The sequence below is a fragment of the Hemicordylus capensis genome, chromosome 4, assembly GCF_027244095.1.
Source record: "Hemicordylus capensis ecotype Gifberg chromosome 4, rHemCap1.1.pri, whole genome shotgun sequence".
Lineage (NCBI taxonomy): Eukaryota > Metazoa > Chordata > Lepidosauria > Squamata > Cordylidae > Hemicordylus > Hemicordylus capensis.
The window spans coordinates 215,779,090-215,796,135 of record NC_069660.1 but is presented as its reverse complement, the minus strand read 5'-3'; the positions used below and the strand labels follow the sequence as shown (position 1 = coordinate 215,796,135).

General features: G+C 42.3%; 1 long non-coding RNA gene across 1 annotated transcript in view; it reads right to left on the bottom strand.

Moving 5' to 3' along the window:
* LOC128321971 (uncharacterized) overlaps window positions 1-16,734 on the bottom strand; it is a 48,206-nt gene extending 31,472 nt beyond the window's left edge. Inside the window, exon 1 of the long non-coding RNA XR_008305447.1 lies at window positions 16,682-16,734. This is a non-coding gene — a long non-coding RNA (uncharacterized LOC128321971). The remainder of the gene's footprint in view (window positions 1-16,681) is intronic.
* Window positions 16,735-17,046: the final 312 nt, after the last annotated feature.

Below are 17,046 nucleotides of genomic sequence, written 5' to 3'. Positions count from 1 at the left end.
AAAGTAAGTGACAATAGCTGTGCATAGGGAAATTGTTCACGGCCTCTCTCAGTTCTGTCTGATAGGTTTCCAGGACATATCCGCTGCTTCTACATGCACCATGAGTATAGCCCACATACAATTGATGGACAGGAAGGAGTGACTCCATCTGAAAAGGAATCCACCAGTGACATGTTAATTATGATCTCATACCCTTTTAATAACTGAGGGAGGTCCTTCACACAATCAAAAACTGTGTTCTACCCGGGTTTGAGACTCCTGCCTGAAACCTTAGAGAGCCACTGCCAGTCAATGAAGACAATACTGAGATAGATGGACCAATGATCTGACTCAGTATAAGGCAGCTTTCTATGTCCCTATATTCCTAGCATTCTCTGGGTTCTCCAAAACTATGGTAGGTTTTTAAAATATTGCTGTATGTACATATTTTGTAGGTAATATTTTTAATTTGCAATTTCCAGTTTCAACCTCAACCAGCTTCATAGAGGAGAGCTCTATCAATAGCCATTAGCCATGATAACTAAACAGATCTTCAGGCTCAGAGACTGAATACCCCGCAAAACCAGTTATGGGGGATAAAAGATGCTGGGTCTGACACACAAGGGCTCTTCTAAGCCCTACATAACACTGACTCTCTTCTGCTAAAAAAAACCTGTTTGCTCATTGCTTCAGCTTTAACAGGAGACACCTACTTGCTCTTTCTTCCATTTCAATGGAATTACACAACCACAGCCCATAAGTGTGTGTGTGTGTGTACATGCGCACTACATGATTCTTTGTTGTGTGTTTCAGATCAGCAGGTCAGCAGCACCTGAAGTATTGTCTCATGATTTTCCCCCACAATAGGAATAAAATGCCAGAAGTTACTCTGAAGCAATGTTCTCAAGCAGCAGCACCCTTCTCCTAATCCTGGGATATCTCTCTGGAGTGCTGCATAAATTGCCCTGTCTTCACAAAGCCTAACATTGTTTTACATCTGGTGTATCTTATTTTCTAAAGATAGTGGTTCTGTTTATTTTAAACCAATCATGGAATGATGTGCAAGCCAGTCAGGCTCTTAGATACTGATTGTTACCAGAACCAGATGGTCAAGCCTTCCTCTCTTACAAGGCATAAAAAGAAACCACTAGCATCAACCTTATCGGGGGGGGGGGGCATGGAGGAAAAAACATCCCAGGATAAGGGCAAAATGCTGTTCTGGTGGTATAATGGAAAAGGAAACATTTTAAAGCTAAATGTTTCTGGGGCTTTTATTAAATGGCTACAGAAAATATGACGAGGAAAGTGTATCTCCAAATAGAAATTCTTAACAGCTATAAGCAATTTGAAGGACCTGGTGATCTTAAATGCTTAATCTAGTCTCTAATCTCAAATTAAACAAAATTTATTCTGGAGATTTGTAGCAAATCTCACCCATACAGAATTGATTGAGTGAAGTCAATAACCCAATGAAATTGCATTGGAAAGATAATGGTAAGGAAAAGACAAATCTACTATTATCATGTAAGTTGAAGCTGTCCCCAATTATGTCTGAGGACTATAGGCCACCTCCAGCCTTTGAGGCAAGATGCTTCTAAATACCAGTTGCAGGGGCTGATTTTGAGCAGGACTCACAACAATTGGAACCTCCTCCCCCAAGGAACACTATCTTGCCTAATATGGGTCCTGGAATGCTATTTATCAACGATCCACACTTTGATGATATTGTTACTTTGATATCTCTAGGAAACCCTACTGAAATGAGACAGGAGACCTGCCTCCTCTGTGTCCCTGGTGTCTTCATGCTCAAACTATGGTACTGATGACATGCCACCATCTTTGCTATCCTCTTCTTTGACAGCTTGGAATAAACAATCTGATCCCTGCACAGGCCAACAGTCTCAGAGGGATGTCGCAACGTCTCAGCTAAATCTTGAACCAAGCTCTACGGAAAATAATGTAGCTGGAAATCCTTCTACCATGGATGACACCTCCTTGGAGAATCCCAGTTTAGCTAAAGACCACCCTTGTACCTCAGATTGACTTTGTCTGCACCATTGTCCCTTAAAGTTCCTCCCGTGGAATGTTGCTGGTCTGAAAGAAAGGTTTAGGGATATTTCATTTGTCAAATAGATCTCCGATTATGACCTTTTGTTTCTGCAGGAGACTTGGCTATCTGAGGAACCTCACCTGGATGGTTTTACATCTTTTTCACTAAGAGCAACCCCAGGTGTAGGAAGAGATAGACTCTGTGGAGGGCTGAGTATACTCGTCTCTACAGTAGTTTAAGCCACAACTACTAACTTACTTCATTAGAACAATATGCAATAGCTTTATTGGTTAAATTCAGTAATGTTTCCCTGCTGTTAATTAATATTGATATACCACCTATTCGCCAACACTCTCAGATTAAGTCTGTATGGTCTAAACCCGGGTTATAAAAAAGTGCTACAGTGCCCTTTTTCACAAGCACATAATAATAATTGCTGGTGATTTTATCTATCTATCTATCTATCTATCAAATTTATATACCACCCAAACTTTCATCTCAGGGTGGTTAACAATTAGACAAAACAATTAAAGCACATTCATTCATTCATTCATTTTATATACCGCACAATATCGAAATCTCTAGGCAGTTTAAAAATATAAAAATTTAAAAGAATTCAACAATTTAAAATCAATCACAAAAATAAAACCTACAAGTTCTAAAAAGCTGAAAAAGCTTGGGTGAAAAGATGTGTTTTCAGATGTTCTTAAAAATAGCCAGAGATGGGGAGGATTGTATCTTAGTAGGGAGCACATTCCACAATCTCAGGGCAGCAACTGAGAAGACCTGTCTCTGTGTAGTCTCACCAGACAAGCTGGCGGTAACTGGAGACGGACCTCCTCAAGTGACCTCAATGGGCAGTGGGGCTCATCGTGAAGAAGACGCTCTCTTAATACCCAGGGCCTAAACCATTTAGGGCTTTAGAAGTTATAACTAGCACTTTTTATTTTGCCCAGAAACCTACTGGCAGCCAGCATAACTCCATCAGCAAGGGAGTAATGTGATCTCTCCAAGATGACCTGGAGACCAAACTGGCTGCCACATGCTGAACCAACTGAAGTTTCTGGACTACGTACAAAGGCAGCCCCACATAGAGAACATTACAGAAGTCAAGTATGGAGACTACCAACAAATTTACCACTGTTTTGAGGTCTGGCATATCAGCCGAAGCTGATAGAAAGCACTATTAGCCACTAGGGATGTGCAAACTGGTTCTGGGGTACGATGGTTTGGGATTGAACCAAACCGTCTCCCTCGGTTCCGTCCAGACCATCACCGAACCCCTCCACCAGTTGACAAAATATTTTTTTCTGGGGAAAAATTTTTTTTAACCTTTTCTCCCCTTTGGGGAGTTCCTAGGGGCACCAATTTAGGAAGGCATGAACGGGCTGAAAAATGGGCTGAAAAGGCCAGAGGGGGACATTTTGAACGCCAGCAGGGGGAGGGGGAACCTCTGCGGACCCACACCCCCCACCGCCCCTAGGAGCTGCCCCGGAGGGGAGAAAAGGTTAAAAAAAATTCACGAACCCTCCCCAGACCGAACCGAATTGGGGGGGAGGTGCGAGGGGTTTCGGACCAAACTGGTCCAGTTCAGACTTGACCTGAACCAGGCCAGCCGGTTCCATGCACAACCTCAACCTGAGATACCAGGGAGAGATATAGATACAGAAGTACTCCCAGACTGCGAACCTGTTGCTGTTGAGGAAGTGTGACCCCATCTAGAACAGGTATGTCAAAATTGTCTCTGGAGTTCTGACCCCGCACAATAAGTACCTCTGTCTTATCTGGATTCAGCTTCAGTTTATTCTCCCTCATCCAACCCAGGCATCCAGCCTCATTACTGCTTCCAGGCGGGCATTTAGGGAAGATATGCCAACTCCTGAAGAGGTTGACATGGAGAAGTGGATCTGGGTATCATCAGCATACTGATAACACCCAGCTCCAAATCCCCTGATGATCTCTCCCAGCGGTTTCATGTAGATGTTAAAAAGCATTGGAGAAAGTATGGAGTCTTGAGGAACGCCATACTTAAGGTTAGATTTTGAATAGCAACAGTCTCCAATTGACACCATCTGGAATCTGTCTGAGAGGTATGAGTGGAACCACTGTGAAACAGTGCCTCCCACCCCCAACACCCTCAAGACATTCCAGAAGGATACTATGGTCGATAGTATTGAAAGGCAACGAGAGGTCCAAAAGGACCAACAGAGTCACACTTCCTCTGTCAATTCCCAATTGGAGATCATCCATCAGGCCGATCAAGGCAGTCTCCACTCCATAGCCTGCGTGAAAACCAGTTTGAAATGGGTCTAGATAATTAGTTTCCTCCAAGACCACCTGGAGATTTTAATGCCAGATTGGGAACTGATGACAAGCTGTTGCATGTAGCTAGGAAGCTCATGAAACAGAGAATAGAGGATATTGAGAGACAAACCGATATAGCGAGGGCACCTGACTTTAAGAGCCAGGAATCAGTCAGGTATAGTTTGGCCCCAGCATCCTATCTCACTATCTTGGAGGTGCCCCCACTTAGAAGAGTTTTTACCCTGGCAAGATGCAATGCCCTGCCTTCAGCCCTCTTAGAAGGCAGATATAGAGGGACTCTCTATGGGGAGAGGCCCTGCCCAGGTGTGGAGGGTCAAATGGAAACAGTCACCCATATGCTATTGGAATGTTTGATCTATAGAGACCTGCGTTGGGATCTCATTTACCCTTTGATGGCTAAATGCCCAGGTCTTGATTCTCCTCCGATGATTGGCAGGCTGTTGGAAGGAAGTAGTTCCAGTATCACCAGACAGGTAGCTAAATTTTGTAGCACAGCCCTCTGTTTGCATAAGAGCTTAATAACGGGAAAATAGGTGATGGATTTAAGGCCAGAGCAACTTTTGTAGCTACAGTGTGGCTAACTGCAGGTGGTCACACAGGTATTGGGATCACTTGTATATCATCAGTAAATTTAACAACAAAATTTTCCCAAGCCCTTGAATTGTTTAACCTCTATCAGATTCAAGAGTCGGGAAGGCAACTGTTTGAGTTTTGATTTGTGTGTAATAGTCTCATAAGTATGAAATACTGCTGTCTCCTTTTATTCTTAGTTATGTATACTTTCAGTACCTTGATCTATGTTCAGGAGGACTTTTTAAAATTTATTTGGTTTTATTGTTTGAAGTAGAAGTTTGATTGTCTTCTCTTCTACATTTGTTTTAATCTCATGCTGGTCGCTGACCGAAATAAAGAGATTTGATTTGAAGCTGTTGCATGCTAAATTTCAATGTTTCCCTCCTGCTTACGAGGTCCCCTTACCACTTATTTCTCATCAATTCAAGGATAGAGTAGGGAACTATGCAGGTCTATGTTTGGCTCAAACCTTTGATAGACTAAATCTAAATCTGTTAAATGGTGCCACAGCTGATGACCATCCAGCTGAATATACCTTCTGGGATCGTTCCAGATTTTCCACAATTGATTACATAGCAATCTCTTCGGATTTACTAACACTTCTGGAGCAATTTAAAATTGCTAGCCGTCCATATAGTGACCAACACCCTGGAGAGCCACATCTGAATCTCTTTGGAAGTTTTCCAACCCACTTTTCAAATTCAGTGTTAGAAGTGCAATCCTCTTGTGTAAGATGGTCTGAAAGAATAGAGGAGCAAGTTGCTGTAATGCTGAATTCTGAAAATCTTGTCCTCTGTTCAGTACTACTGGCTACCGAGATGGACATCTTAGCATCTTAGATCACTATAGTAAAATTGTCCAGGCACTGCATACGGTGTGAACGTTTACCAATCTCTGAAGGACCATGGGGCTACCTATTGCTCCAAGAGCTGGTTTGATACAGATTGCATTAATGCTAAAAGAGTGCTTATTAGTGCAAATCAAACATATAGGGATCATCCATTGCTTTCCTTCCCAGAGAACATCATATAACAGAAAAAGCAATACAAACAGCTGTTGAGAATATAAGAGAGAGACGCCACGAGACTGTCCTGGCAACAATTGATAGCAGCATCGAGATCCAAAAATCCATCCCTGTTTTGGCGTATGGTTGCCTCTCATTCACCACGTGGGTTATCCCCCACTCTGATTTATGATACCTGCACCTATATGGGAGGAGTATTACCATATGTTGTATGTACAAGAGAGATAAAGCAGCTGTCACAAGCCTAGATCTGGATGTGAGTCAGCTGTCAGAATGGCAACCAGTAACTTGTGCTGAAATAGAATCCTTAGTGAGGCAGCTTAAACATGGCAAAGCCTCTGGCAATGACTACATATCTGTAGAAGTAATTAGAAACGATTTGGCATCATGGGCCCCAGCCCTGGCCTCTCTCTTTTCTTTTATTGACAGGACTGCATATATCCTTAAGGACTGGGGAGTGGCAATAATAATCCCAATCTATAAAAAGGGTGAAAGGAAGCTACCTGAAAACTATTGTCCCATTAGTCTTCTAAGTATAGTGAGCAATATGTATGCTAGGCACTTATATGAGCGTTTACTGGACTGGATAGATGCTGAAAATATCCTGGCGGAGGAGCAAACTGGCTTCCGTGCAGGTTGCTCCGTTATGGACTCTGCTTTAATACCTCAACTCTTTTCAGCATTATTAGATATCTAAATTTGATAACTGTACCAAAATATCACAGAGCATTGACACAGGCACGCTGCAATGCCTTGCAAACAGCAGTCTTGGAAGGGAGATACCAAAAAATCCCCTACCAAGATGTACTTGTCCCTGCAACTCAGGAGAGACTGAAACAATGGCACATGTGCTCTTTTATTGTCAATTGTACTGAGATATACGGCATAAATATATAACTCTTTTTATTAGCTGTCATCCAGGTGGTACAGATTCTTTTTATCTTGATTATCTTTTAACTGACCAGAATGATTCATGATCTTGTATTGTGGCTAAATTCTATTTAATAGCCAATAAAATTCACCAGGAGCTCATTAAGAATCATTCCTAATTGATCTATGTGTTTAACCACTGTATCATAACCTTGTCAGTTTATTTTGTTGGGCTTCTGTTTGTAAACTATACTGGCCTGTGACTGTAATAATTGAGCAGTTGCAGGGGAGCACAGCAGGAGAGAGGACATACACTCACCTCTTGCCTGTGGGCTTTCCAGAGGCACCTGTGAAATAGGATGCTGGATTAGATAGGCCTTGGGCCTGATCCAGCAGAGCTGTTCTTATGGATTTTAACAATCTGGAACCTTGAATACATAAGCAGTTTCCTTGAAGCTAAGTATACTCTTTAACTCTTTGCTAGACCAGAATGTTACATGAAATCACGTCTGGTATCCTAATGAATGAAGCACTTGCATAACATACAAAGTTGTACTAGCACAAGAAGATCTGTTACAGAAACAGCTTATCTTGCGGCTGCAGACAGCACCTCTCTATGTGATTTGGTTTCAGGCTTGCAACCTCCATCTTGGCTAATTGAGCTCAGGCGATTGTGAACTATGCACACGCCCATATTTGGCTAATATGCAGTTTGGTCACTTGGCACAAGCAAACATGGGGCAGCACTGCCCCAGCTCAAGTTAACAATCAGCTGCAGGGAGACCCACATGGCCTCTTTCTTGCAAAGAAGGGAAGAAGCTAGCAAGCAGACTTGGGTCAAAGAGACCTTTCACAACTACTCAAATAAGCATGGCACACACACCCAGCTTCCTATCACCGCATTAATGAGCTGGCGAGGACCGAGAAGTAGGATCCTTAACAGAAAAAGAAACCTCTCTCTCTCTCTCAGGAAGAGATGTTCTGGTCTCCAATAAAGCTTTTGAGTTTACCCATACAATACCCTACACACACCTCTCCACCAGCCATTCAAGATTTTGTTTCTTAAAGATCACATCCACTTGATTGGTTCATGTAAACATGAACTTCTTTATTACACATGAGCTTCAGCCCCCGAATTCAGGGCACTTGACTTATGCATTGCCTCATGATATGTTTCTGATTACAAAAACCCCTGGGACAGCCACATCGCCTCGGGATCAGACTTGGAATCAGAATCCACATGGATCTTTGCCATGATAGTTCTGAGGGTTCAAGTTGTAGCTCTTTGCTCCTCACCCTTTCTTCTTCCTGCTTTTATGCTGCTTCCCCCCCTGCAAGGAAGTCTACTGCATACCCCAACCTGTAAGTGTAACCAACACACCAACAGATTGAGACTGGTAATACTAACCGCCTATCCCTTTAAATCTCCTTGCTCCTTTCTCTCTCCTCTTCAAGTCATCCCTCTGCACTTGCTCCAAAACCTTCTGTTTTGGAGCATGTGTAGAGAGCGGTTAAAATGAACACCACCTACTGTGATTAAAGGACGCCTTGCAGTGGTGTCAGAATGGGCATGCTCTCAGCACATCCCCATCCTGATTGCATGTGCCAGCAGATGATCATCCCAACTGGCCCCTTGGAAATGTACTGCTATATATGCTTGTTAATGCATACACTGTACACAGTTTATATGTACATTGAACATAAGCTGTTAATTGGGCTGTTGTAAGTTATCATTCCCAAGATATGATAACTTGGGGATGATATTTTAAAGGGAATTTCTGTGCAAGACCACTGTCAGGGCTGCACAACTTCAGCCCTCCAGCTGGTTTTGGATGACAACTTCCATCATCCCCAGCCACAGTGGCCAATAATCAGGAATGGTGGGAGTTGTAGTCTATGCACATATTACTTAAGCAAGCTTTACAATAACTGCCAGCAAGCATGGTTTATGGCCCATGCAGTGTTTCATCAAAGGAGGCCCACAGAAGAGAACTTCTCTTCTTCCATCATATGAACCACTACATGGAGGAGGCAGGCACTGGTACAGAGACCTGGAGCTAGCAATGGGCCCAGAAGCCTTCTGACATGCCAGAAAGGTTCTCAGACAACCCTTAAATTTGGCAACTGTTGAGTCTGGTCTATCTGGTTAACCTTCAGATTCTCAAGCCGGTCTCCTAACTAATGTTGCCTTCTCATTATTCCCAAAGCAGCTGGTGAATGTTGAGGCTGTCAATGGGGCTGGAAAGGACAAGAGACCCACCACATCACCACACACAGATCTCCCCCCCCCCCCGCCACTTCCTTTAGTAGGAAATAACAGAAGGGCAAGGAGCTTTGAACTTGCATCCAACTTGAGACTCAAACTAAATACAAATTAGATAGACAAATATGACCACAAATTATGTGATGAAAAGAATTTATACCTTTAAAATATGATGCAAAACAATTAGTAGGTTATGGGCCTGTTCAGATGACACATCCATGGACAGGCATGGATGGGATGGGGTGTGTGGAAGCTTCATACCTCCTGTCACCACTACCCTGCCATACATTCAGTGGCAGGTCTGAATAGGTCTTCTGCACAAATACACACACCTGTACATACAGTCATGTTGAGAACTTGTTGTTGAAAAGTGGGTATGTAAAACTTCCAGATAACCATAATAGTATTGTATTGTATTTATTTATTTCAGCCCAAGGCCAGCATAATAACCATAATAGTGAATGCAGGCCTTTCATTGAAAACAGAGAGATGGGGCAGCACGAACCATTACATTCATCCCTATCTAGACATTCTTATCCACAGCGGTGTCATATGAATAGGGTTATGTTTTTATGCAGTTCCTCTTGAAAGACAAGAAGTATATTCTGTTTGACCCTCAGCCTCAGGGACCTATTCTGGTGATGCCCAGTGGGCTTCAGAGGGAAAGAGATATGGTTGGAAACAGTGCAACTGCAGCCTGCAACTTGCACTGCTTCAGGCAAACAGTGCTAATCCGGATGTCAGCCAGCATCATTAGTGCTGACAGGCTTCTTTTAAAAATAGCTGCAAGACTGGATCCCCTCCATGGACTGAGATTGCTGGAGAGAGGGAGATTTAATTCTGCCCCTGCCACAGTTCCAATACAGACCACACTTCTCTGCAGCTGATATTTGCCAAGGGAAAAGGATCCCATTGGTGACAATCAGAGTTCTTTTTCACTTTCAGCAAAACAAGAACCATATAAGGCCACAAGCAGGACCAAAGTTGGGCATGTGTGCAAGGGGGCGGGGTTAAAGCTCCCCTGCACACACACCCCATTGTGGTCCCAGTCTCGGGGCAGTTCTAATCCGGTTGCTTTTTTAAAAGAAAAGTTTAGCTCATCAGCAATAATGACAGCCTTACCAAGCCAGAAGTTGCTGGTTCGAATCCCCGCTGGTATGTTTCCCAGACTATGGGAACTATGGGAAACTATGGGACTATGGGAAACACCTACATCGGGCAGCAGCGATATAGGAAGATGCTGAAAGGCATCATCTCACACTGCGCGGGAGGAGGCAATGGTAAACCCCTCCTGTATTCTACCAAAGACAACCACAGGGCTCTGTGTTCGCCTGGAGTCAACACCAACTCAACAGTACACTTTACTTTAACATAACATTTAATTTGGCCCTCCATCTTGGCAGGAAAATGGGTGGGGTGGGGGGAGGACAGTGAAGTGAAGCAAGCTCAACTCTGTGCTGGTCTGGATTGAGGCTAAAATCATTACATCAAAACAGTTGGTGACACTGATATGAGAAATGAGCTAAGCTAGTGACACACTCAAGAATAATGTAATTGATTAATTACTGGTGATTAGGGAAAAACCTCTGAAAAAGAAAAAGGTTAATACAGAAAAGGTGGAGGAATTAAATATCCATCCGGAACCAATATAATATCTGAATCTCAAATGTTATCTGCTGCCAATCTTAGATATATATTTCCCCTGAAGGCAGTTATACAGGATGATCCTTAAAAGCCTGGTAACTTTTCACCTATGTACAATAATCTCAGTAAAACGAACAGGCAGCTTTAGAATCACATATTCTACCTACGTTCTTCATCTGAGGATGTATTTTCTAAAACAGACTAGTTGTTGGGCAACAAAACTGAACTTTTATTGTTCAACATCAAAGCAAAGTAAATACATTATTCTATGCTTTATGGTCCCCTTATGATATATATAAAAAACTACAAAGATTCTTTTATCCTGTATCCTTAGTTTGCCTTGGTTTTCATCCCAGAATAATCAAAGCATAACTTTTATATTTATTCTAGAAGGACTTGGAACTAGTGAAATTCTGAAAACCATATACACATGTGGCGACTAAAACCTGTATTGCGGTTCTCACAACCTTAAGTGCAACAGTGTGTTCAAAGGTGTTGCATTGGCAGCCATTTTGTAATCCATCAATAGGCAGCTGATGTGACCGCTATCTCATCTAAAGTGGAAATTCTCCTGTTCTGATGGAAACCCCAACCTTTTAACTGAAAATTAGCATAAATGCACATGGCACGTACAGTCCACTTTAATGGTAAAGTCTGAGTTTTAACATAATTTAGGAGGATGTGTAAAGGCCAGCATTGATGGATGGCAAAGAAAGGATGCACTGCAAGGCACATGGTGCATGTTCCAGCATCTGACCACTGGGGAAAAACCTTCCTCTGGCTTTTAGAGCACCAGGAGAAAATGTCCACATATATTCACCTCATATTTATATTCTAGCAGTTCACTATCAGGTAAAGCATACTTAATCTACTGCAAATAGTTCCAGGTGCCCTCAATGCAATTCATATGGCTTAACAGGTCTATGGAGAGATTTATAAAACTATCAATATTTTCTCCTTTTGCAGACTGTTATTCTCTTGTCAATGCAGCTTTTGTTCAGAGAAGGCAACTAGTGTTCAAGGCCTTTCAGTACAAGGGGCTGGATTCAAGCAGTGTTAACTGAGTGGGTGCGATATTGCCTCTTCATCTCAGAAAAACATCAAGCAACATAACACAGCAATATAATGTAAAAGTGAACACTTGACACCAAGACAGATCATTATATTAGTGGGGAAAACAAGAAAGGCTTCACTGCAATCAGGAATGTCATTTCTCATGTACACCAAAGCAAAAAGAAGGGCAAAACTTCCTCTTAAAACAAGAAGACAAAGCATTGGTTTCCAGGGCTTTGTACTTAAAAGCAATTAACCCTTGCACTGCCATAACACCCTTTGATTTCTAAGTTAATGATTAATTTTCTGTTTATAGAGGACATATACTTCCAGGATTCTCTTCCCTGGATAAATCTTTGCAATATACCAGATATCTGACCCAGTCTGGAGAAGTGAAGCTTCTTTCGCTTGTGTTAAGCAGCAAAGTTCAATTGATTTCACCAGAGCAGTGCACATGTACAGCCACACAGCAGGTTTACCTTCCCCCGTGACACATTTTAGTGAGAGGGGCTGAGCATTATATACATCCTTTATATAATGCACACATAATTTGATGGCAGTTTTAATAAATTCCTCCTTTTCCTTGCATGGCTGGTTTTACTAGAAAGGGTTAATGACTCCTCCTTTGAAATATGGTGAAACAGCTGCAGATGACATCAGATTTTCCTGCCATATTGGGCGAGATGAACACACAGGATACATCAAGGGCAGCCTGAACATCATTTGAGGCTACCATGAAAGGGATGGATGGAGGTATCAAAATAATGACATCATGAGAAGTTTCCCCTTCATCTGGTTGTGCTTTAAAATGTGATTGTTCTCAGAGTTCATTATAAAACACTAGCAAGAGGATATGCCTGAAAAGTCTAAAAAAAACCTCAAGCCCCTCACACAGGGGCTTACATATGTTCAGACCTCAACCAATTATTATCAATTCTGAATGAATGTACCACTTTTAGGAGTTTGTCTTGGTATTTTGTTGTAAACCGCCCAAAGATGTAAGTTTTGGGTGGTATAAAAATATGTTAAATACACACACACACACACACACACACACACACACACACACACACACAGCGGTTCACACAGTTGGAAACATTGTCAGAAATACATCTGCCATGGAATAATTTGCTGTGCAACGATGACAGCATGAATAACATTCATGACAAAAAGTCTACATTCAGTACTTATAGGGGGATCCTCAACTCCATCATGCCTTAGGGCAAAGGAGATGTGAAGGATGGCCTGCCATACAGTTGTAACGCTAGAAACGTTTATATCAGAAAAAAGGTGGCAACCATAGAGACTTGTTAATAATTTAAACTGTGTTGGTGAGCTGGCACTGGAGAGCAAGAGCCCAACTCCTTTGGTGAGTTTGCCTCAGGAGGGATTGTCTCTGGAGGCCTTGGTTCAAGTCCCTGGGGCTCCTGGTTGCCTGGTTCATGCTCACTGTTGGGGCCCAGGATCCACACCTCAGCAGCGAGTACAGGTGACATCTGACTAGCTTTCCCCCTCCCAGACTGAGTCCTGATAGTCACCCAAGGTCAGGGCCTTGACAGACTCTTTCCATCATGACTGGACCAGACTCAACTAAGGAACCATCCCCTCCCATCAGGGTTCCCTCTAACAAGGATTCCCAGATGTTGTTGACTACAACTCTCAGCATCCCCAGCTGCAATGGCCTTTGGCTGGGCATTATGGGAGTTGTAGTCAACAACGCCTGGGAATTCCTGTTAAAGGGAACACTGCCTTCCATCCAAGTGCATTTTGCATTGTATTTTAATCGTCATCATCATCTATCAAACTGATGGCAACTATCAGTTTGATGGTAACCATCAAACTGATCTGGAAGGAGAAACTGATCAAACTGATCTGGAAGGAGAACACGGTAATAATATGTGTTAAATGGACAGTTGAAGTGAGTGAAGCAATTGCCAAGCTAATTCGCTCAGATAGGATACAGGAAATTAAGGCTAATCCAATGAATGATAATGATGACAATAAGCTAGGAAACTTTAAGAGTCTTATCAATGAAATGCAAGGGGGCTTAATGAATAAAGAAGTGAGGAATAGGCAATCATGAGGTTTAACATCGAAGGTATGGTTTGATCAGGAGTGCATACAGGCCAAAAAAAGACCTCATTAGTTCTTACAGAAATTACAGGAGAAATGTAGATGCCACAAGTGTACAAGCTGGCGGCGGCAGGTGGGCGGGGGGGGGGGCGGCAGCGGACAGGCCAGAAGGCAAGAGGGAAGAAAACAGTGGTGGGGGTGGGTGGGCAGACAGGGAAAGAAAATGCCAGAAGCGGCCAGCCAGCAGTGGGGGAAAGAAAGCAGTGGCGGCGGGGCGGAGAACAGAGGAAATAACAAGAGGGAGGGGGAAGGAGTGGGGAGCACTAGAGGCACAGATGTTCTGCGCCCAGCCCAGCTAGTATGAACTATTACTCTTAGATTTAAAAAGGAAGGCAAACAAAGAAGGTTGGCAACAACTGACTGAGGCTGTAAAATCTAAAGATTCCCTTACCTTTTGGCGGTTCATGTTTTATTATATTGCAATTTTTATAGGGACTCGCGTGAGTCATTAATTTTACCACTGATTAAGCATATACCAGGCAGAGAAAATGAAGTACACATTTCATTCTTGTTATCAGACCATCAGGCCAAGGTTACCTATAATGTGGCTAAGTTCTATCTAACAGTGATGAACGTGTGGCAACATTTAATGATTAACATAGTGAAATAACTTACTTTCTTACTGTATACTGTATATAAATTTGTAAACCTATACTGTTACTTTTTTCTTTCTTCTTATGTTTCTGCACTGGTCATAGACTGTAATAAAGTTTATTTTATGTTACTGTATTTTAATTGTTTGTACTGGATTTCAACGGCTGTGAGTTGGGTCCTGAAAAGCATGGTGGAGGGATAGATATCCCTCAGGTATCAACAATGCAATGGGAACAATCCGTCTGGAAGTTTGCTTAGATGCCATGTGAATGGGAAGTGTGCAAGAGCATAATCGTTTGATAGTAATTTGTTGTCCTCTTCTGCATCCCCATTATGTCATGGATAGGAGAACGTCCCTTTAAATTGTGGACAGTGGGTCACATTCTGTGAAGCATTAGTAGGGCATAAAACAAAGACTGTGTCTGCAGAAATGCTGTATTGCAGCTCGGTCCAGTATGCTGCTGAGCAGGCAAAAAGGGAGAGAGGAAGAGGGATGAACAATTTTTGATTTTTCTCCTCCCTCAAAAAGGACTTTTTAGCTTCAGAAATATGTCCTTGAGGGTTGAACAGCCCTCAAGAACACTGACGAACCACACTGCCATATCAGCATGCCCTTTATCCACAGCCCCTGATCCTAACTGTACAGTATTGGTCTATCCCCTGCTAACTTGGCAAAGAGGCACATTTTAACGTGGTGATTCTCTTTATTTAGCAGAGGGAGAGCAACTGGCCCTATCCACCCCCAGCACAGTACCTCCAGTGACTGTTGCTGGTGCCCAGACCTCTTGGTTTTTGCAAATAAACCCTGATATTGTAAAAAGTATTAATATTCCCAGACTACTTCATTATTGTAAATAGGATTTCTGCATGAAAATGTTGCTAGATTCTGTGTAAAGAGAGCTGATGGGGTCAAATGTTCATGGCTTCTGCTCAAGCAAGATTCAGTTAAAGATGATGCAATGTACTGAGTTAATTTTGGAGGGGAAGGGAGTTTCAATTCTGTTGGTTGTGTGTTGAAAAATGGAGGAAACTTTTGGTTGCTTTTAGCACAGTTCAGAGATCAGAAGAAGGACAAGCAGTGCAGTCAAGAAGCTACACGCTGGAGAACCGTGGGAGTGGAGGAGTCTAGCTGAAGAACTGGTAACACAGACTGAAAGAGTCAGTGCTATGGCTGTGGCAGTAACTCTGATAAGGGCTGAAATCATAGAAGAACTAGGCTGGATTGAACTCCAAGTCTGTAAAGGTGACCAAGACCTGAGATTGCACTAGGAACAAGCCAATTTGCTGCAAAGGCTGAGGTAAAGGGGTGGGGGGCAGACTCCGAGCTAGGGACCATCTATAGATAGTTCAGTTGGATGTGTTTTTCCACCTTTTTATATCTTCCTTTAATGTTCTAATGATTTGTTTTCTAAAATATTCTGTTGTATAAAGAAACCAAAAAGCTATTTTTTTTTAAATTGACCAAATATTTACAAAGTAAACTTTTTTGTTACATTTAAAGATTAGAAGTTTGTTTGATTCTGCCCCACACCTAAAGCCTTTCCATTCTACTGAGGTGTTTTTGGTATCTTTGCAAGGTGTAAAGGCTATTTTAGTAGACCCAGCCACATAAAGGAAAAATCTACTTGGTGGCAGCAATGGACAATAGATATCATGGAGTTGGTGTGATAGGTAATTCCACCACACATGGTGCCACAAAAGTGGGACCAGTAACAGTTCCCTCACATAGCCAAATCTCCAATAGATTTTATGTTCCTCATTAACAGCCCACAGGGTTGGTTCTGATTGGGGAAGCATACTAGGAGAGCAGATGCTGTACCCGTCTCCCACAACCAAGGAGCTAACAGTCCCTTCGGCAGAAACGGTTAAACCCTAAAGCACCACTTCCCACAATCCTCAAAGCAGTTCCCCCATGGGGAGCTGCCAATTAGCAAAACACAAACTTTGGGAGATCCTAATTGCAGGTCTCCTGGGACAAATACCGGTTGGCCCTGAATTATTTGCGTTTCAGCTCAAGTTGGTATATAGGATTACACTTATTTTATACCAAGAGACTAGAGAAACAGCAAAAATAAAAAATACTAACAGTGGGGTGTAACTGCCTTGGAAACAGAAAATGTCTACTACTCCTTTTAAAGTTAGCAATACAGTTTTGATTTCATCTGTTAATTACCTTCACTAATTTTCAAGTGATGCAATTCTCCTTTCTTTTTGCAGCATGGCCTTTTGAAATCTGTACCTGCTACCAGCTCAGCAAACATAAGCAAACTTCTTTGTTCAACAAACATCCAAGTGCTATCACTTAAGAGCTGGGGGTGGGGATAACAATCAAGAATTTCAAGTCCCAGGAAAGACTGCTGAGCTGAAGTTCAGATGTATGCAATAAAGGGACAGTTTTGCTATTCAGTATCTATGAAAAGGAAATAAAGATTTATGTCAATAGCTCTGGTAATTTTGATTGAAGAGCAGTACATGAGGTATAAAATTTAAAAAATTATGACTATTGAATGGAGACTGCAGAAAAGTTTCTTTTGTGTT